The following is a 21701-nucleotide window of genomic DNA, read 5'->3' as shown; positions in this document are numbered from 1 at the left end:
TTGGATGGCGCTGATCTAGAGGGTGCCCTTTGGCTTCCGTAGGAGACTGCAGGCTCCTGAAGGCAGAGAGCTGATTCGGTAGTTCTTCCTCCATACAACACACCCCCTCCCAGCTTGGCATCCCAGGCCTGGCATATGCTGATGCACAGATTGGGTCCCCAGTTCTCCAGAGCGAACACCCCTTCATATGGGCTCTTCTGAGGTCCCTTAGATCCAGAGAATCTCAGAGATGGGGTATGAGGGCAGTCAAGGCAGGCTTCCTGGTGGAGGTGAAGGGGGCTTCAGGACAGGATGAGGCAAGCCAGGCACACAATGTAAGGGGTACTCACTCTCAGGATGGGGCAGGAGTGACCCCAGGAACCCTGCTTGCCACTCGCCCTGCTCCCAGCTCTGTCAGGCTCCAACATGGTCCCTCCAGGAGGACCCGAGTGGGATTGCCACAGAGGTCTGCAGCTGAACTCCGTGCAGTCCCACGGTGGTCCTAATAGCCCCCGTCTCCCAAGGGCAAAACCTCACTCAACAGCCACCTCCCTGGCCTCAGAGAAGCTGGATCAAGCCCGGGCTCCTCAGTAGCCAGGGCCTCCTTGCCCTACCTCCAGTGCCTTCAGGAGACAAGCTGCATTAATGGCGATAATTTTGCAGCTTTGAAAGGGAAGCACCCAAAACCCAAGAGGCCTGGGGCTGGAGGAGCCCTCTGAGGAGAGGGCCAGACGGCAGGCGTCCCTCAGAGGCCTCCGTCCTGCTGCAGGCCATGGGGCCAACGTGTCCCGACACCGACAGGCCTCCTCGCACAAGCCAGACCTCACAGAGTGAGGAGGGGAAGAGGGGGCTCTACAGGAGGGTCGGGGGCTCATCCATCAAGAACCGTCAAACAGCGGGGCCACAGGCCTGCCTGAACATTTGGCTGTTTTAAAGGGGCCTTCTGCAGCTCCCCCCCACACCCCCCAAACCTTAGCCTCTTGAAATCAAGCACATTCCACTGGTGGGAGATTAAGGGGTCGGCAACCCAGGCTGGGCTGCCCCCACCCAACTCCTTCCTGCTCACCCACAGAGCAGGGACCCATCTCCTGTCCCCCTCCCCCCAAGCCAGAGCTGCGGTTAAGGGGCCCAGGGCAAGATCGAAATTGGTGGGGCCTTGTTGTCTGCCCCTGCTTTTAAGAAAATAGCACACAAATTGAGAGGCGATCTTGACTCTCTTTTCTCTTTTTAAATCAGGAGAGTTGACTGGCACCGGGTGGCGGGGGTGGGGGTTTCTCCAAAGCCTTGTTCAGGCCAAGGGAGTGAGAACGGACCCTCAGATGAGAGAGCAAAGGACCACCAGCCTAACACCTGCACTTGGGTCGCCCTCCTGACGCACCAGGGGTCGGCTGGCCTCAGGTGAACTGAGTACTCATGGCCAGAGACTGCCTGTCGGGTGAGACAAGAGCGTGGACTTCCCTTCTCTCCTTTCTTCCCAAGGGAGCCCCCGACTTGGGGACTGTAGTCCTGACTACAGCAAGGCCAAGAAACACCACCCCCCTAGCCTTGGCAGTTGCTCACTGAAGCATAAGAAAGGCCTAGGTTCGAATCCTGACCCAGCCCCCTCCTGCTCCTTGAATTCTCTGAGCTCCATTTCCTTAGTAGTGCTCCTAGTGTGCTACTGGTACAGTGGAAAGTCATCTGGCCTTGCAAGCAGAGAGATGTGCATTGGGCCAGTGGCTAGCTGTGCATCCTTGGATAAGTCACTCGACTACTCTGACCTTCATTTTCCTTAAGAGAGTTTTGCAAGAATTCAGTGAAATCACACATTTGAAAGTAACTGGGGCACAGGGTGAGGGTGGAAGGGAGGCTCAAGAGGGAGGGGATATACATATCAATTCAGTTCAGTTCAGTTTAGTCGCTCAGTCATGTCCGACTCTTTGCGACCCCATGGACTGCAGCATGCTAGGCCTCCCTGTCCATCACCAACTCCCGAAGTTTACTCAAACTCATGTCCATGGAGTCAGTGATGCCATCCAACCATCTCATCCTCTGTCATCCCCTTCTTCTCCTGCCCTCAATCTTTCCCAGCATCAGGGTCTTTTCAAATGAGTCAGCTCTTCGCATCAGGTGGCCAAAGTACTGGAGTTTCAGCTTCAACAAGAGTCCTTCCAATGAACGTTCAGGACTGATCTCCTTTAGGATAGACTGGTTGGACCTCCTTGCAGCCCAAGGGACTCTCAAGAGTCATCTCCAACACTACAATTCAAAAAGCATCAATTCTTCAGCGCCCAGCTTTCTTTATAGTCCACCTCTCACATCTATACGTGACTACTGGAAAAACCATAGCCTTGACTAGATGGACCTTTGTTGGCAAAGTAATGTCTCTGCTTTTTAATAAGCTGTCTAGGTTGGTCATTATTTTCCTTCCAAGGAGTAAGCATCTTTTACTTTCATGGCTGCAGTCACCATCTGCAGTGATTTTGGAGCCCCCCAAAATAAAGTCTACCACTGTTTCCACTGTTTCCCCATCTATTTGCCATGAAGTGATGGGACCTGATGCCATGATCTTTGTTTTCTGAATGTTGATCTTTAAGCCAACTTTTTCACTCTCCTCTTTCACTTTCATCAAGAGGCTCTTTAGTTCTTCACTTTCTGCCATAAGGGTGGTGTCATCTGCATATCTGAGGTTATTGATATCTCTCCTGGCAATCTTGATTCCAGCTTGTGCTTCATCCAGCCCAGTGTTTCATAAACATGGTGACAATATATAGCCTTGATGTACTCCTTTTCCTATTTTGAACCAGTCTGTTGTTCCACGTCCAGTTCTAACTGTTGCTTCCTGACCTGCATACAGATTTCTCAAGAAGCAGGTCAGGTGGTCTGGTATTCTCATCTCTTACAGAATTTTCCACAGTTTATTGTGATCCACACAGTCAAAGGTTTTGGCATAGTCAATAAAGCAGAAATAGATATTTTTGTGGAATTCTCTTGCTTTTTCAATGATCCAGCAGATGTTGGCAATTTGATCTCTGGTTCCTCTGCCTTTTCTAAAACCCGCTTGAATATCTGGAAGTTCACAGTTCACGTATTACTGAAGCCTGGCTTGGAGAATTTTGAGCATTACTTTACTAATGTGTGAGATGAGTGCAATTGTGCGGTAATTTGAGCATTCTTTGGCCTTGCCTTTCTTTGGAATTGGAATGAAAACTGACCTTTTCCAGTCCTGTGGCCACAGCTGAATTTTCCAAATTTGCTGCATATTGAGTGCAGCACTTTCACAGCATCATCTTTTAGGATTTGAAATAGCTCAACTGGAATTCCATCACCTCCACTAGCTTTGTTCGTAGTAATGCTTCCTAAGGCCCACTTGACTTCACATTCCAGGATGTCTGGCTCTAGGTGAGTGATCACACCATTGTGATTATCTGGGTCGTGAAGATCTTTTTTGTACAGTTCATCTGTGTATTCTTGCCACCTCTTCTTAATATCTTCTGCTTCTGGTAGGTCAGTATATTTTTCAGTGTGAAAAGGATATACATATACATATAGCTGATTCGTTTTGTTGTACTACAGAAACTGACACAACATTGTAAAGGAATTATGCTCCAATAAAAAAGAATAACATATTATATATATATATATAAAGAAATTACCTGGCACAATACATAGCGAGTTTTGCCATCAGGTGGAATTCATCCTTCTGCTTCCTGCCCTCCAGCTTCCCTTGATACCTTCACGATATAGCTCTGATCACACTTATCACCCCAACCACAGTGCAGCTGTGGCATAGTTCTGCACTGGGCTCCCAAGTGGTGGGCTCCAGGCAGGACCATGTGACAGTACCTAGTACACAGGTAGTGTCCAGGCAGTGCTCTTCTTTTTATCCCTTTGAGAGGTAGCACTGCATATTAGCTTAGAGCATAACTCTGCAGCCCAAGTTCAAATCTGGGCTCTGCCACTTACTGGCTGAGCAATCTCAGGCCAGTTGCTTAACTTCCCTGTGCCTCAGCCTCCTCATTTGTATAGTGGGCATAATGATACCACCTTCCTCACAGTGTTCTTGTGGAGGTTTTTTATTTTTTAAGATTTTTTTTTCTTACGTGGACCATTTTTTAAGTCTTTATTGAATTTGTTACAATATTGCTCCTGTTTTATGTTTTGCTTTTTTGGCTGTGAGGCATGTGGGATCTTAAGGTCCCCAACCAGGGACTGCCCCTCCTGCATGAGAAGGAAAAGTCTTAACCACTGGACCACCAGGGAAGTCCCGGTTGTGGGGTTTAAATAGGTAATAATTATAAAAGGCATGTGATACATGCTACAGGGGTGTTCTGTCAAATGAAATTTATTGACCACCTTCCCTGCCCAGAGATGCTCACCAGGTATCTGCTGACCCCAGTTCAGGCCTTTCTGCAGAACCTGTCCTATTCAGGGAAGTCCCTTCTGTCCCTGTGTCTGTTTTCTTACAGGATGGAGAGGGAGTCGAGCTGCAGAAGGGGCCGGGTGAAGGCCTTGGCTTGGCCTCGGGTCCTGGCCTCCCACCCCACCCATCAGTGCTGGGCAGAAGCCAGGACCTGCAGCTCCTTCCCTGGGCTGGTGTTCTCCCGAGTAGGGGCTGGGCGGGGCTGGAAAAGCTGCTTCTTGCAGTTCAGGAAGAGACCGACAGGCAGGGAAGGCGTTTGTACCCGCCCAGTGGTCAGCACAAAGGTGGCTGCAGGAGGGGCTTCCTCTCCAGGAGGAAGGGAGAAGGTCAGCGGCCTGCATCCGGCCCTGCCCGTTCCTCCCAGCTGCTGTGGAAAGATGTCCTAGCCACCTCGTCATTGCTGGGAGGGGTCTTCCCTTCACACGGGGGCAGGCCCTTTGGAGGACCCTGGTCTGCAGGGCTAGGCACACACAGGCGCGCATACACACACACACACACACACACACACACACACACACAGTCCTGGCGCTGTGGGATGAAGCAACCAGTTGTTGACCTGGCCATCTGCTTGACGTTCCCAGGCTGCAAGGCCCTACAACCCGGATGCAAGATGGGCTGTTGGGAATGATGGCTCAGCTGTCAGTGCTCATTGCCCAAGAGGTCAAGGTCATGGGTCAATCCTTAGATAGGACCATGGGTTTCCTTCTCTTAGCCACAGATGTCACCCTGCACCAGAGCCTGCTCTCTCACACATGAGCAACAGGTCCAAGAGGGACCCACTCAAGACTCAGCAGAAGGAGAAAACTGTCTCCTTGCTACTCCCTACTCTGGCTGGGTGGGTGGTTGTGGGGAATGGTTATTCCAAGAATCCTCTTTGCAGGAGATGCTGGGATGCAGGCTATCAAGGAAGGTCATCTCATTAGGACCTCTGTGGCTTCGCCCATTATCCAAGTGGCCATGAAGGCTTTGGGACACCTGGAGACCAGCTCCCAGATCCCAGAGCTGGTTCCTTCGTCCACGAGCGATGGGGTGGGTGGCTCCTGCTCTGCATGTTGAGAGGGGACTCCAAGGAAATATTAGTGCCTCACCTCCACAGGAGAAGCAGCGTTCTGAGCAGAGAGCTCTTTCTGATATCTTTGCTAGGAAGATCACCATTTTCCTGGCTGCCCCAGGCACAGCTCAGGGCTATGTTTATGTGGAGGCTTTGTGCCAGTCTCCTGAGTGTGAGACATCATGCTTCTTCAATGCCCTCTGAACTTGACTGAGGATAAAACATGAACTAGAAGAGCAGATGCTAGAATCAAAATGTGGTGAGAGACGGTGAGGTCTATCCATTCGTCTGCCCATCCATCCTTCCATCTGCTGAGCACCTACAATAAGCCAGACTTGGCCTTGGGTGCTGGTGATTCAGAAGTGAAGAAGCCACGATCCTTACTTTCAAATTGTTTTCCAGTGAGGAAGACAACATTGATTAGGATAGAAGTACCTAGGAGCCCTGCCTGAAATGGCTCAAATAACAAGGAAAGCTTATCTCACATGGGAAGAAGGACAGAGGGAGGAGGCTCTGGGATTGGTCAATTTAGGGACTCAATGATGTCATTGAGAGCTTGAATTTTAAAAAATTTTCCCACCTGACTACCCTCCAAGAGCCAGTCAGTTCACCTTGTGGTGTCAGAATGGCTGCCACACACCCAGGGACTGCAGGCCAATACTGTAAACAACTGAAGCATAAGAGGAACAGTTTCTTGAATCCCTTTTTACAAGACAGGAGACATTTCCCACAAGCCCCAGCAGAAATCGCCTTCAACTCTCATTGGCTGCCATTTTTTCACCTGCCCAGAGATGACCACACCTGGCTTAGGCAAATCAAGATTTACTCCAGAGGTCGAGACCCCCTTCCTTAGGGAGGATGGCTATCTCACCAGAACTCAGGTTCTCTTTACCAAGAAGGGGGAGCTGGCTACCCACAGTATCTGTTGGCAACCAGACAACAAAATCCTAGCACTTTGTAACTCGTCCTCTACCCCAGCAGCAGTTGGGAAATCCATCTCTGCCTTTCTCAGCCCCCTGGTCTGTTTGTTTTTTCTCTAGACTGACTGCTTGGCCACAAACTGCTCTTTGTTTGTTGTTAAAACTTGGCCATGTGAAAACTTCCTGTCACAGCGTTCTTTCTGTCTCAGTCTTAGAACACACACATACACGCACGCACGCACGCACTATCTAGGTGTCCGTTGGATTACTCTAAATCCTACATCTATATGAGGAACACGCCTATTCTGGTGCATTGCCCCCTGCCCAGTTTAGACAGCACCATCCATTTCTGACTGCATAAGCAGGCATCTCTGAGCCACATTTCTTCATAAACAATTCACAGCCAAAGACTGGGCTTGATCTAAAGCAAAGGAAAAATGACATCTAACCTCATGTGTTCCATGTGATCCGTTCAGCGGGGAAGCTGCTTAGCCAGGTGGGTCCATAGCAGGCACAGGAAGGAATCTCAGGGGTAGAAGCCCTGCTCCATTGAGCCCAGACAGCGCATGGCAGCAAGACATTGCAAAAAAAAAAAAAAAACACCCAAAGCTTTGTTGCAAACGACTCAAGCCTTTTACCTCACTGCCATAAGCAGTAAGCATAAGCAGAGAGACACCAGCCTAGTGTAGTCCATGGGATGCTACTGTTGCCTTCTGGTTCCTTGTTATAAGAAATCTAAGAGAACCTTCCCATGGCAGTCAAGCACACTAGATACAAAATCAAGCTCTTGATGCAAACCTACTCGCTGTGTGACAGGGGCCATGCCTACCTTGAGACCCTGCCCTCCCTCACTCCCCTTCCCTGCCTTAGCTCCAGCCACTCTGGCCTTCATGCTCTTCTTAAAATGTGCCAGGCTTGTTCCCTCTACCTCAAATACCCTCTTCCTATCATAGCTCAGAAGGCAGCTTTTCAGAGAAACCTTCCTTGAGCACCTAGATAATAAGGAAGTCCTTCTAATTTTCTTTGTCTTACTTTAATTGCATTATAGCTAATCAGAAAATGTGTTCTTTCTAGGCTTTCTTCTTTCTTATCCGCCTCTCCCTACTATAATAAAAGCCTCATGAGGGCCAGACCCTTGACTCGCTTGGTCCCTGGAATACAGAGCTTGAGCTGCCGATAGTGGTCAACAATGAATGAATTAATGATATCTCCCGCCGGGATCACTTTTCTGAGATGAAATGAACCAAAACAAACCAAACCAAAAACAACAACAACAAAAATGAATAAACATAAATCTCCTTCCAAAGTGCTGGAGAGAGAGTAGCTACAACTGCAGTTTTCCCCACCAGGCAACACTGATCATGCAGAAGTGAGCTGACAGAGAGAAGAAGGTGGAAGTCTGACTCATCACTGCTTCTCCTTCTCCTCTAAGGGTGATGGCACGTCAAGGGGCTTTCTATTTTCAGAAATAGAAAATGAGTGGAAGACAGTGTGAAGGGAGCATTTCTAATGGTGATGATGCCTACGCACTCCAGGCACTGTGCTCTGTGTGTAACATACAGATCGGTGTGCCCACTTTACAGATGAGAACTCTGAGTCTCATGAAGGTCAAGAGACTTATTCAAGGTCCCTGAACACAAAGAAGGTGGAGTTGAGGTTGTGTGCATACTCAGTTGCACAGTCATGTCCAGCTCTTTGCAATCCCATGGGTTGTAGCCTGGCCAGGCTCCTCTGTCCACTGGATTTTCCAGGCAAGAATACTGGAGTTGGTTGGCATTTTCTCCTCCAGGGGATCTTCCCGACCCAGGGACCAAAAGGAGTTGAAGTTATACATTAGCAATCACTCCCATTTCCTCCTCCCCCTGATCCTAGGCAACCACTGCTCTATTTTCTGCCTCTATAGACTTTTTTCTATCCTAGCCATTTCATATAAATGGAATCATACAATAGGTGGTATTTCGTGACATTATCTGTATTCTTGTACTCAGCAGAATGTTTTCAAGGCTCACCATGTTCCAGCACACATTGGTACTTCTTTTTCTGATGGCCTAATAATATCCATCATATGGATGGACCATGTTCATTTATCCATTCACCAGTTGGTGGACTCTGAGTTGTTTCCAGGTCCCCACTATTATGAATAATGCTGCTAAGAATATTTTTGTACAAGTTTTTGCATAGACATGTGTTTCAGTTCTCTTGGGTAAATACCCAGGAGTGTAATTGCTGAGTCAAATGGTAACTCTGTGTTTAACATTTTGAGGAATCATCAAAGTATTTTCTAAAGCAGCTGCACCATTTTATGTTCCCACCAGCAGCGGAGGAGGGTTACAATCCTTAAGGGATGCAGGGTGCTGTTATTATTACTGTTAAACTGTACAGTTGGCTAGAGAATCCTGAATTTTGAGGTTCCACAAGGCAAAAAACCCCAGCATGACTTTTGTTTGGTTTTTCAGTTTTTTTAATTTTTTAACTTTATATTTTATATTAGAGTATAGCCAGTTAACAATGTTGTGATCATTTAAGGTGGGCAGCAAAGGGGCTCAGCCATACATATACATGTATCCATACTCCCCTTCCATCCAGGCTGCCACATTACATGCAGCAGAGTTCCCTGTGCTGTACAGTAGGTCTTTGTTGGTTACCCATTTTAAATACAGCAGTGTGTACATGAACATGACTTTTACTTTTGTTTCAGTTGTCTCTTCCCTTCATGGCCTCCTTACCTTCCTCTCTGCCCTAATCTCTAACTCTTCTCCGATCCTGTTATCCCCACGATTCTCACCTTTGCCCTGCTCACACATCACGTGGTGGCTGAAGGCCCTGGTGGACTGGAGATGAAACCAGGCCTCATGAAAACAGCCATGGGCATGGACCATGGCCAGAGTGGGAGGAGAGCAGCTGAGCAGCCCACTCCCCACGGAACCCTTGAACTCGGCAGTGGAAACCCTTGGCATAGCAGGCCAAGGCACCCCATGGGAATTATTTAAAGTGTACAACTTTTAAATCACTATCACTAAGATTTCAGTTAAGAGCTTGAAACTTTTACTGTGTACACTTGTGACATTTTGAAGGTGACGCTAGCGGTAGAGAACCCATCCTCCAATGCAGGAGATGCAGTTTCACTCTCTGGGTCAGGAAGGTCCCCTGCAGAAGGAAATGGCAACCCACTCCAGTACTCTTGCCTGAGAAATCCCATGGACAGAGGAGCCTGGCAGACTACAGTCCATGGGGTCACAGAGTCAAACACGACTGAAGCGACTTAGCATGCACACATTTGTTGGCTGGGGGAGGGTGGGGAGGTGGTAAAAGTCCTTTCCCACATTTTGTCTGGGGTTATCTCAGGGAGGTCACAGTACTGTCCAAGGCTGAACAGCGTGGAGAAGTGTTGGTCTTTGGGTGGGTGGGATGGAGAAGGTGTGGCTTAGGGAGGTCCTGGCCCCAGTGACCAGTTCTCTGATGATGTTCTGCTCTGTCTCTGGGGCATTAATGCAGCCTCCTCCGAGAAGTCCTTAGATCCTACTCTCCAAGGTACTTTCTGTAAAAAGAGGAGAACACGTTGGTGGAGACCATGCTCTCCCTCCTGCTGAGCAGGCCCCACTCATGGATGGATACTGGGGGTATAGGATCCACCTCTCTTTCCCCTCTGGAAAGTTCACAGTGAGAATCCAGCACCCGGTGGGCAAGGAGCCCTTTGGTTCAGGCAGTGGAAGAAGTGGCCCGAGAGGTTCTGGGCTATTTCATTGCTGAGCAGTCAGTAAAGGGAAATGCTCCCTGAGCCTAGCTGAGGAAAGGGCTTCCCTGGTGGCTCAGAGGTAAACAATCTGCTTGCCATGCAGGAGATCCAGTTTGATCCCTGGATCGAGAAGATCCCCTGAAGAAGGGAATGGCAACCCACTCCAGTATTCTTGCCTGGAGAATTGAATGCCATGGACAGAGGGGCCTGTCAGGCTACAGTCTGTGGGCTTTGCAAAGTCAGTGCTGAGTGACTAAGCACACATCTGAGAAAAGCCATTTCACTAGGTGCCAACAGAAGCTTACTACAAAGTTCCTCAATCCTACACGTGTCCAAGGATGGATGACACGTTGACAAATCTGTAGCTCAGCATTGTGGCTCATGGTGACTCTAGTTTATGGCAGCTCTGGGTGGGCCCTTCTGGGGTTCCAGATGCCTGTGTTCTGTGGGTCTAGGTGGCTCCAGGTGTCAATACCACCAGGCAAAGGGAGCCCTGGTTTCTAGGTGAAGCTGGCCCTGGCTAATGGTAACCTCTGGTTCTAGGCATCACTGGCCTGTTTATGACCCTGGGAAGCAATGGCTCTAGCCATTGGGAGTCCTAGGCAACCTGGGTGCTGGTGACCCTGTGGTGTTAGTGACAGAGGCCTCATGGTTCTAGGTGCTGGCAGCCTCTGGCACTAAGTGACCGACAAGTCTGTGGACATCAGCTCGTGCTGGTCAGAGAGAAAGGGTAGGGAGCTTAGCCAGAATTGCCCCCTGCTCCTAGGGGGCAGATCCTAAGACTACATGGTTCAGTCCTGGTCTGCAGGGCTGAGTGGAGCGTCTGAGTGGAGCGATTTGGAAGCATTTCATCAGGGACCCACCCTGCGCACAAGTTAGTTATTGTAAGGCACTGACGGGGCGGGGCCAGGGATGGGGTGGGGTGGGGTGGGGTGGGGGGCATCCCAGCCAGCAGCCTCCACACTGACCGGTAGTTGAACCCAGGCTGGGCTCCCTGCCCTGGAAGCAGAGCGATGCCTGGGGACGAATGGCCCCGCGTCCTCTCGGCCTGGCCCCGTGGGAGCCTGAGGCGACCTCCCAGTGGGCTGTGCCGAGGTCCCGGAAGGGGCTGCGGCTGAGGAAGGTGGGACACAACAGGTCCGGGCAGGTCTGCTCCGCCGAGGCCGGGCCCTCTCCCGGGTGGCTGGGGCACCCCCCCGAGCGAGCACGTCCCGCGTGCGGGCCCCTGCCCGGGAGGCCTGGCTAATGACCCCGCACATTCCGGCCTGCATGGACCCGAGAATTGGCTGAGGGCAGGCCCATTAGCTGGAATTCTCCCAACTGCTCACACATCAGAGTGGAAAAGGGGGGGTAGAAGTGAAAAGTTGAAAAAGAGCTAATTATCGCTTTTATCAGAGCGGGTGGGTTGATGGGTCCTGCCCGAGGGCAGCTGGGGCTGCATTAAAGATTAAACGCCAGGTAGGGGGGAGCGGGGCTCGTCATTCCACAGGAGGGAGGCCGGCGGGCCGCCCCATGGAGACCTGGTGGCAGGCGGCGGCCTTAGATCTGTCAGCCGAGCCCCCGGTCCCAGCGCCCACCATGGCCACATTCCACCAGGGGACCCCGGCGGCGCCCAGCGCTTCCGCCCTGGCCTCTGCGGGGAGGGCAGCTGAAATCCCTCCAGGGACGCGGGGTCGGGGCAAGTCTAATTATCCAATTGGTAGGTTTCCTGGCACCTGTCTTAAGGGAACTTAAATGATTCCTGCACATCACCCAGTGACCTTAAGTGTGGAACCTCCAAGGACTCAGGGTCAGGGAGTCTGATCCTCCTTGTTATTACAGAGCCGGAGCCCAGGGCCCAGAGAAGAAAAGGGACTAGCAGTCAGGTTACCTTGCGGTTAGTTCCATGTGGTTGTAAGGCCCTCAAAGATGAGGGCTGCATGTTTTTTTTAAAGAAAATATTTATTTGTTTGGCTGCACTGGGTCTTACTTGTGGCAGGCAGGATCTTTCCTTGCAGCACATGGATTGTGAAGGCTTAGTTGCTCCACCGCATGTGGGATATTAGTTCGTGGACCAGGGATTGAACCTGCATACCTTGCATCACAAGGCAGATTCTTAACCACTGGACCATCAGGAAAGTTTCAGGACTACATCTCTAATTCTCTTAATACCTGAAGTATGGGGGTTAAGGGAACTGGGGTGATTAGCTTAAAGTAATTAAGGCCAGCGTGACTTCATTATGCCATTGAACCCTACAGTGTCTGGGACATGCTGGGTGTTCAGTCAGCATTTGTTGCTTGTGTGGATGATAAAAAGTTTGTACCTGGGGCTGCCTTGGTAGCTCAGTGGTAAAGAATCCAGCTGCCAATGTAGGAGACATAGGTTTGATTCCTGATGTGGGAAAATCCCACGTGCCGTGGAGCAACTAAGCCCATGCGCCACAACTATTAAGCCTGCGCTCTAGAGCCTGGGATCTGAAACTACTGAAGCCCGTGCACCCTAGAGCCCATGCTCTGCAACAAGAGAAGCCACTGTAGTGAGAAGCCCACGCACCACAGCTAGAGAGTAGTTCCAACTTGCTGCAACTAGAGAAAAGCCTGAGCAGCAATGAAGACCCAGCACAGCCAATAAATAATTTTTTAAAAAAACATTTGTACTTAAGAAGTGCAATGATCATTTGGAATATTCTCCAAATCTTGGGGGCTAACTCACTGGCCATGAAGAGTGGATGTAGGTGAGAACCATGGTCTGGAGTCACCAGAGCAAACCAAGGTACCAGTGGGGAGTGAGTAGCTGGATGCCACAGGCAGACTAACTGTAGGCAGTTGGTGTCAAGCAGTCAGCTGTGCCAATCCTGCTGTGCTAGTCTTCACTGTGTGTGTTGGCAAAGATGTCCACTAAGCCACCTCCACCCCACAGAGACCCTGGAAGCATGATGTCCCCTATCTGGCCCCACTGGAGAGCCACAGCTCCATTTGGCCAACAGGGCTCTGAGGATCTGCCCTTGCAAAGCCCTTGCTTCTTTCTCTCCTCCTAGCCTCTAGAAGCCAGAGCCTTTCCAGTTTGGTTTCTTCAGGCTTCTAACCTCAACTTCAAACTTGATACTGTTCTTACCTCTCCCCATGGTGAGTAAATCCTACAAATGACATGTAGGTAAAAACCTGTCCAAGTCAAAGAGACCCTGGCCTTCCCAGCATTTCCCATACACTGTTCCACTGATGTGATCTAGAGTAAATCCTACAAATGACATGTAGGTAAAAACCTGTCCAAGTCAAAGAGACCCTGGCCTTTGGTGAGTAAATCCTACAAATGACATGTAGGTAAAAACTTGTCCAAGTCAAAGAGACCCTGGCCTTCCCAGCATTTCCCATACACGGTTCCACTGATGTGATCTAGACCAGGCTAGGAGATTCCCTATTAATGCCATGTTGGGGGAATGAAAAAGTCTGAGCAAGAATAGATAGAAAGGATCTGGGGTTCATAAAGGACCACAAGCTGAAACTACACTGGCCACATAGGTCTTCTGAGAGTCAAGCCAACAGGATGCTGGATTGCTAGGAAAGATTTGAAGGTAGCAACCCGTTCTTCACTATCAGATGCTTCTTCAAAGAAGCTCAGCTAGTCCTCCTAGCCCATATAACATCTTCAACAGGCCACTTACCACAGTGCTAATTAATCTTTTGATTAATTGTATGAATATTTGATTATCTACCTCCTCCACTAAATTGCAAACTCCATGACTACCAGGATTGTGTCTTTTTATTCACCCCTGAACCGCACCTAGCACGTGGCTTGGCACATTGCAAGACTGAATATATATGTGTTGAAGGAGAGAGGGGAGAAGAGAGGGAGGGATGGGGAAGAACTTTTTCAGAACTTTCTCCTTCCAAGAAAAGAAGCTCACAGTCCAGTGTGGGGCGGGGGAGAGAGAGGTGGATGCACACTTGCCCACAATGTGGTGTGGTTGGTGCAAATGGAAAAGAAAATACAGCCTGATGGTGGGAGCTCAGAGGAGAGAGTGATTCACTCTGGGAGCAGTGGAAGTTTTCTATAACTGAGTCTTTAAGGCGGATCAGGATGAGTCAGGTGGACAAAGGGAGGAGGGTCATTCTCAGCAGGACTGGATGGGAAAGGCACAGAGGTGGGAAAAGGAACCACATTCAGGAAGAGGTGAGGTGACTCAGCTAAATGGGGCATGGGACATTTCAAGCAGGATCTGAAGACCTAGCCTGGGAGGGCGGGGGAGGTTGAGGAACTCACCTCGAGAAAAACAGCCAAGGATTTCAAGCAGGGGTGTGACATGACCAGCTACCAAGAAGTGTAAATGGAGGTACTCTGAAACTCTGAGGACCGAAATTAACTTTCACTAAACACAGAGACCATTTTGGGACTTTCCTGGTGGTCCAGTGGTTAAGACTCCACTCTTCCAATATACGGAGAAGGCAATGGCAACCCACTCCAGTACTCTCGCCTGGCAAATCCCATGGACGGAGGAGCCTAGTAGGCTGCAGTCCATGGGATTGCTAGGAGTCAGACACAACTGAGCGATTTCACTTTCATGCATTGGAGAAGGAAATGGCAACCCACTCCAGTGTTCTTGCCTGGCAAATCCCATGGACGGAGGAGCCTAGTAGGCTACAGTCCATGGGGTTGCTAGGAGTCAGACACAACTGAGCGATTTCACTTTCATGCATTGGAGAAGGAAATGGCAACCCACTCCAGTGTTCTTGCCTGGAGAATCCCAGAGACAGCAGAGCCTGGTGGGCTACTGTCTATGTGGTCACACAAAGTTGGTCATGACTGAAGCGACTTAGCAGCAGTAGCAGCTTCCAATATAGGGGCTGTAGGTTTGATCACTGGTCAGGGAACTAAGATCCCTCAGGCTAAGTGGTGCAGCCAAATTTAATAAATAAAGAAAAACAGAGATCATTTTGTTTAGAGCCAAGAAAGCTCTGGGGTCCCTGAGGCCCCTGCAGGGGGTGGTCCTTTGGCTTGTGTGAACAGGGCTCAAAGAAGGGCTGGAACCTGGCAGCAGGGTGAGATGGGGCCACATGAGGATGTTTTGGAGGGAAAGCTGTTGGGCCAGGTGGACAGGGAGACATTTCCTGGCAATTTCCCCCTGGCATTCTCTACAGGCAAACTGACATCCTCTTGACTGAACTGACGGACTGGGACAGGAGAAGATTTGAGGTGCCCAGATGAGATCCTGCCCCTGCTTGGGTACCCGTGGGAAACATCTCAGCTCTTGGGCAGTAAAGCTGGGAACTCTGCAGAGGGTGGGGAGATCAGGGTGCAGTGTCCCTACCCTGCATACCTGGACACCGAAGACCTTGGATTGAGTTCTGGGTCAGTCACCTTCCACCTGTGAGCTCAGCAAGGTGGTCTTCACCTCTCTGAGCCTTGGGCTCCTCCTTTGCAAACTGGGGTGACAAGTCCCTGTTCGCCCTGTGAGCTATTATTGGAGTGTCTCCTGTCTCTCCTTTCCTCATGCTCTGTGGTGGAGACCAAGCAACTTGAACTCCCATCCTGCTTTCCCCTTCTAGCTGTGTGATGCTGAGCAGGTCACTTCCCATCTCTGTGCCTCAGTTTCCTTACCTATACAGCAGTGACAGGGGTGTCTACACCAGGGCCAGTTGCGGGAATTAAGACACAGCCTGCAGAGGCCCGGCACACCGCCAACACTGAAAGTGCTCATCAAAGGGGTCATTTGTCTTCTTTCCTGCCTCACGATCAGCCCCCTCCTCAGGCTCAGCCCCCTTCCATTCCTCTGCTCCCACTTTTGTCTCTTTCTGGCAGCATCTCCCAGATTCCCCAGGGCTCCCTGTGTGGGGACAGGGGGCCCCACACAGCCTAGTACGTGGTAGCTGCATCTCATTGACTCCTGAGGTAGGTCTTTGACTTCTGACCTTTAAATGGAAGAAGATGGCCTCTGTGAACAGCCAGACCCTAGCCTTGTAGTTAGGATGGGTGTTCTTTATTGATGGACCTTTCTGTTGCATAATTTCTCCATCATCTGTACAACAGGGTAGTAATAGTAACACCTTATCTACATCGTGAGGATGATATTCGTTAATACGAGAGCTTAGAACAGAGTCTGGATTGTTGCAGCTCCAAAGAAGCATTAGCTGCTGCTGCTATTATTATTATCATCATTGCTGTTGTTGTAAGACTCTGTCCTCCAGATTCCTGGGCAGCCCCTCTTGCACCATGTCAGTCAGCCCCTCCAGTCTCCCTCCCTGAGGCCTGCCTGTGGCTGCTCTCTGTCTTTGTCCTCCATTCCTCCTCCTCTCTCCCCTTCCCTCCTTGCTGTCCTGGCTCTTGCAGCCCTGGGCTGGCTAATCACGCTACTGTCAATTCAGATTAGAGCCCATTACGTTCCTTCATCTCAGCTTAACATTTTTGTGGTTTCCCAGCTCTGCCCAAAATGCTCCTCGAGGGGCAAGGGCTGCCCAGCTGGAGGAAGCTTTGGGAGGAAGAATGCGAGTCTGTGAGTTCCCCAGGTGGGCTTTCCAGGATTCCTGCCTGTTGGAGGTTGCGGCTGGAGTTGGGAGGGGGCGGGGCACCAGGAGGAGTGGTCCCTCTTGGGCTGTGCTCCAGACTTCAAGGAACTGGAGGTCTTAGCATCTCAGCCTCCTTGCCCTGGTGTAGACTCCCAGCCCAGTGTCCTATGACAGATGGAACCACACTGAGGACTGTCTTGGTTTCTCAGTCTGAGAAGAGTCCCAGAGCCGTGGAATTCTGTGCCTGGAAGGCTCCTGGCAGAGCCACCAGTCCTAGCAGTCGTGTTGGGGTCCAGCTCCTTCAGCCACAGGTGTGGCTTCTCTGCTCAGTTCACGACTGAGTTCAGTCGCTCAGTCATGTCCAACTCTTTGCAGGGTCTGCAAAGGATATGTGCTCATAACCACCACCCAGGCATGAATAATGGGGGCCAAGGGAGTACAGGGAGAGGAAGGAGAAGGAACACAGAGATCAGAGGTCTTCATGAGCCCTTAGGGGTTGAAGGGCAGAGGTTCATGTAGTCAACCAGGAGCTGGAGGCCATGGCCAGTCACATCTGCTGAAGCCATGATAAAACGATAGGTTAAGACATGACTCCCACTTGGGACATCCCTGGAAGTCCAGTGGTTAAGACTCTGTGATTCCGCTTCAGAGGATACATGTTTGATCCCCAGTCAGGGAACTTAGATCCCACATGCCCTGGCAGTGCAACCAAAAAAATAAAATAAAAGCTCTAACTCCCACCTTCTACAGAGGAGAGAGGGGACATAGTAACCAGCATGGCTTCCCTAGGGTCAAGGTGGTTCCTCTCTGGCCCCCAGCCAGTGGAGACATGCTGACCCCTCTCCTGAGGGAAGCACTTCCTGTTGGGCTAAGGCTATCCCACCCTTTGGGGCCTGATTCTGAAGGGAGTACCCCTGAGTGAGCAGTGCACCCCCACCCCATCCTGCATCTTGATGGGGTCACCTCCTGACCATCTGACCTCCCTGGAAATCAGATGTTCACAATTTTATTGATGTCATCATGGGTTCTATGTCCGGGACACAGAGAAGGTTTCGGTTATGCTTAGTGAGCTCTCCTGAGATGGAGGAAATGGTTTCCTTCCTGTTTCAGGGGAGACCTAAGCAGGCAAGCAGAGAACATTTGAAGTAGTGGGGGCTCTGCTTTGGGGCCAGCATGTGGCTAAGAGGCCACCTGGGGGGAGGCGGTGTCAAACTCTGATCATGTGACATGAAGGTTCCTTAACCCTTGTACACCTCAGTGTCCTCATCTGTGAAATGGGGACAGTGATTGTAGTATCTCGCTCCTGGGAGGGTGTTTGTGAGGATGAGGAGTTCATTCGTACGTCGTTCATGCTCACAACACTGGTTCGAATTGCTATGCTTTGTACCGCCTTGGGCCTGCAGCTGGGAGGGGACAGAGTCCTTTCTCTTCCCAGCTTGGGAAGGTCTCCTGGTCTGTGACGTGAGGTGAAACAACCTGGGCAACCGTCCCCTGATCAGACAGCTCGGATTGGTTTTGGTGTTGTGTCTGAGGAGGAGCAGATTCTAGAAGAGCCATGGCCTCCCCACAAACACGGCACCCTGAACTCAGACCTTCTCTGGGCTTTCCTGCTCCTGGGGCTGGAGCCTCATAAACCAAACCACACTGCAGCAGTACCTAGTTCCTGTTGCCAGGAGACCCCCAGACACCCGGAAGTGTATCAGAGTCAATGGCAGCATGAGGGCCCCTTCTCCCTAGCCCCTGCCAATGGCAGCAATCGTAATTGGGGAAAATTAACAGCAGTGGTGGGTTTCCCTGGTGGTCCAGTGATTAAGAATCTGCCTGCCAATGCAGGGGACACGGGTTCCATCCCTAGTCCGGGAAGACCCCACATGCTGCAGCGCAACTGGGCCCATGTGGCACAGCTATTGAATTCATGCTCTAGAGCCTGGGATCCGCAACTACTGAAGCCTGAGTGCCTGTGCTCTGCAACAAGCAAAGCCACTGCAATGAGAAGCCCTCCTGCAGCAACTAGAGGGTTGCCTCCGCTTGCCACAACTAGAGAAAAGCCCGTGTAGCAACAAAGACCCAGCACAGCCATAAATAAATAAATAAACTTAAATAAAAGCAATGGCTACAATACATTAAACACATCCTGTGTGCCAAGCACTTTCTAGAGATACCCTGTAACGCTCCCGATGACCCTGCAAGGTTGGTTTTATCACCCCATGCCGTGACATTTCTGCTGACACCTGCATCCCCCATCCCCCCAAACCCTCATTTGGCCAAGACCCCGCGAAGCTTCAGGCTGAAGCTGGGCTATCGCTCATCTGCAGAGTCTCGTCTCAATTCCCCTCAGCAGGTCCGCCCACATCACCAACACGGTTCCCATCGGCAGCCTGTACTTACCCCTTGTTAACCCTCATCACACTTAATTTTATTCCATTTTAAATTTTACTCATTTAGGGAGTAAGCAATGCATTCACATGACTCAGAATCCAAAAGCCACAACAAGGGATGCAGAGGAAAAGTCCTCCGGCTCTCCTACCCGTTTCCCCACCACTGAGTTCAGCCGCCTGGGGCCCAGGGCTGTCAGCTTCATCACACCGAATAGTGATGACTTGTTTATCTGTCTTCTGTGCTTTAGAAACTGGGCCTGCCTTGTTAACTGCTTCATCCCCAGGGCCTGGCCCAGTGCCTGGCATATAGTAAAAGTTCTATGTATGTAATCTCTCTGTCTCTCTTCAAGAGATACCAATAGAGAGATTTCTGTTTTTGTTTTGTTTTCATGAATGAGACTTCGAGAAGAAAGTTAACTTGGCTGTTTGGCTCTAACTCTCAAGGCAGTGCTTACCCAAAGACTCTGTTTATCTGACTTTTTTTTTTTTCTTGGCCATGCCACATGGCTTATGGGATTTTAGTTCTCTGACCAGGGATTGAACCTAGGCCCTCAGCAGTGAGAATGTGGAGTCCTAACCAGTGGACCTTGAGGGAATCCTCTGCTTATCTGATTTATAAAGACCACCTATCCCTTCTTGGATATTTGACCATCCTCTGTGAAATGATTTCATTTTTTTTAAGTTTAATTTTTAAATTGGAACAGAACTAGAACCCCTCAATAAATTTCACAAAACAAAGAACCATGTTTCAGGAAACAGCAGGTCATCACACTTCAGAATTCCCCCTGATCCTGCCCAGTGCTGGCCCCAGTGGCACAACCCCAGGATGGTATTGCTGCAGCTGCTGCTGCTCACCATGGGCCTCAGCCTCCTCATCTGCAAAATGGGAAAGGGCCCATTAGGTCTGAAGTTCTATTGATTTTTGATATCGTCTCTATTTTTACCCCTTATGGCTGATGCTGCTTTGTGCCAACGTTAAATGAAATGATAACTGTAAAAGCCTTTTTAAAATATTTATTTGTTTCTTTATTTTGGGAGGCTGTGCTGGGTCTTCATTGTTGTGTGAGTCCTCTCTCTAGTTGTGGCGAGCAGGGGCTGCTCTTTGTTGCCGTGCGGGGGCTTCTCAGTGCTGTGGCTTCTCTTGTTGCTGAGCACAGGCTCTAGGGCGTGCAGGTTCAACAGTTGCAGCTCATGGGCTCTAGACTGAGGGCTCAGTAGCTGTGGTGCACAGGCTTAGCTACCCCAAGGTGTATGGGATCCTCCCCGGACGAGGGATCGAACCCATGTTCCCTGCACTGATCCACTGTGCCACCAGGGAAGTCCTGTGAAAGCCTTTTGATTAAAACTAATATTTGATACCAAGACAACAAATGCATGACGTGGGTCAGGACTAGCTGATCTGCCCATGTCCCTAGCTCTGGCCCAGGTCAAGGGTCAAGCACACACAGCCACCCTTCCTCCGAAGAGCTGGAGGGAGAAACAGGAAGGAGAAATTGATCCTGGGGAAGCAGGTGGAGCGGAGTCTGAGGACCACCTGGGGGAGGCCCCGGCACCATGTTACCACCAGACCGGCGGGTGGCTTTCCATCTGGATCAGCTCATGCCCTGCCTGGGGACTCAGCGAGCAGCCCTCGTCTTGTTCAGGCTTCTGAATGGCCTTGTTCTTGGTGGTTGAAGCAGCCAGGAAGTCCAAGGTTGGGGAGGGGAGGCAAGAGGGAATGAGGGGAAGGAAAAGGAGGAGAGGAAAAGGCAGGGAGCTTGGCTAGTGAAGAGTCAATGTATCAAGGAGGCACATGGTGCCAGGAAGCCTGCTACTGCAGAGGGAAAGTGAAATGGGGGAACAGTACAGAGTGCAAGATTCAAACCTTCATTTCTTCATCTTTTCATTCACTCGTCCAATAAAATGAAGGATGCCCATGTTGTGATAATTGCTATTCAAGATACAAGTGTAGGCAAAATGCTAAGAAAATGTAAAAAAAAAAAAAAAAAAGGAGCAAATAACTGTTGGGTGGGTGGCAGGAGTGGGGAAGTTAGGAAACAGGCACATTTCACTGAAGATATTTAGGTCAAGCCATGAAACAAGCAAAGGAAAAAACCAGCTCCCAAGTCCTCCCCAGCTCTGTGGCCCATTTCTTCCCAGACCTCTAAATCCCAGGCAGGTTGTCCCCCCGACTGGGTTTGAGCCTAAGCACTGCTATATACTTGCCGTGTCACCTCAGGGAAGTGATCTAACCTCTCTGAGCCTCCGTTCTCTCAGCTGTAATGTAGGGATGACACCGACTTGGAGGGTTGTCATGAGACTTAAATATGACAGTGCATGAGAGTCACTTTGAAGGGTGCCCGGCCTCTGTAGAGAACACACTCGAAATGACCCGCTGTTGATGTACAGTCGGTATCAGCAGCCACATCAACTTCGTTCTCCCACATCTGGGCCTCTGTCTTTGGGCAGAGAGGAAAGCAGAGGCTGTTCCCATCATCCCCCACCACAGGCCCCTCACCCTTCCACCAGGCCTTGGGGAAATATGAGAAGCAGAGCTTGAGGATCTAATGTGTGCCCCCCCACGCCCCTTAATCCTTCCTGAACTTGGGGGGTTGGGTGCAGGGTGGGGGCGGCACCGCCGTAACACCTGCGCGGCTCTGACATCTCCTGCCTCTGGGCAGAGAAAGCAATTTCAGAAATGACATGTTGCCAACAAGCAGAAATCAGCTTCTGAATTAAAATGTGTCGGCGTCAGGTGACCCTGGGCTTGGAGGGC

The sequence above is a fragment of the Bos grunniens genome, chromosome 19 (genome assembly GCF_055505025.1).
Source record: "Bos grunniens cultivar Pamir isolate PY7600 chromosome 19, Bosgru_T2T1.0, whole genome shotgun sequence".
NCBI classification, from domain to species: Eukaryota; Metazoa; Chordata; class Mammalia; order Artiodactyla; family Bovidae; genus Bos; species Bos grunniens.
The sequence above is the reverse complement of the archived record's forward strand: the minus strand, read 5'-3'. Positions refer to the sequence as shown.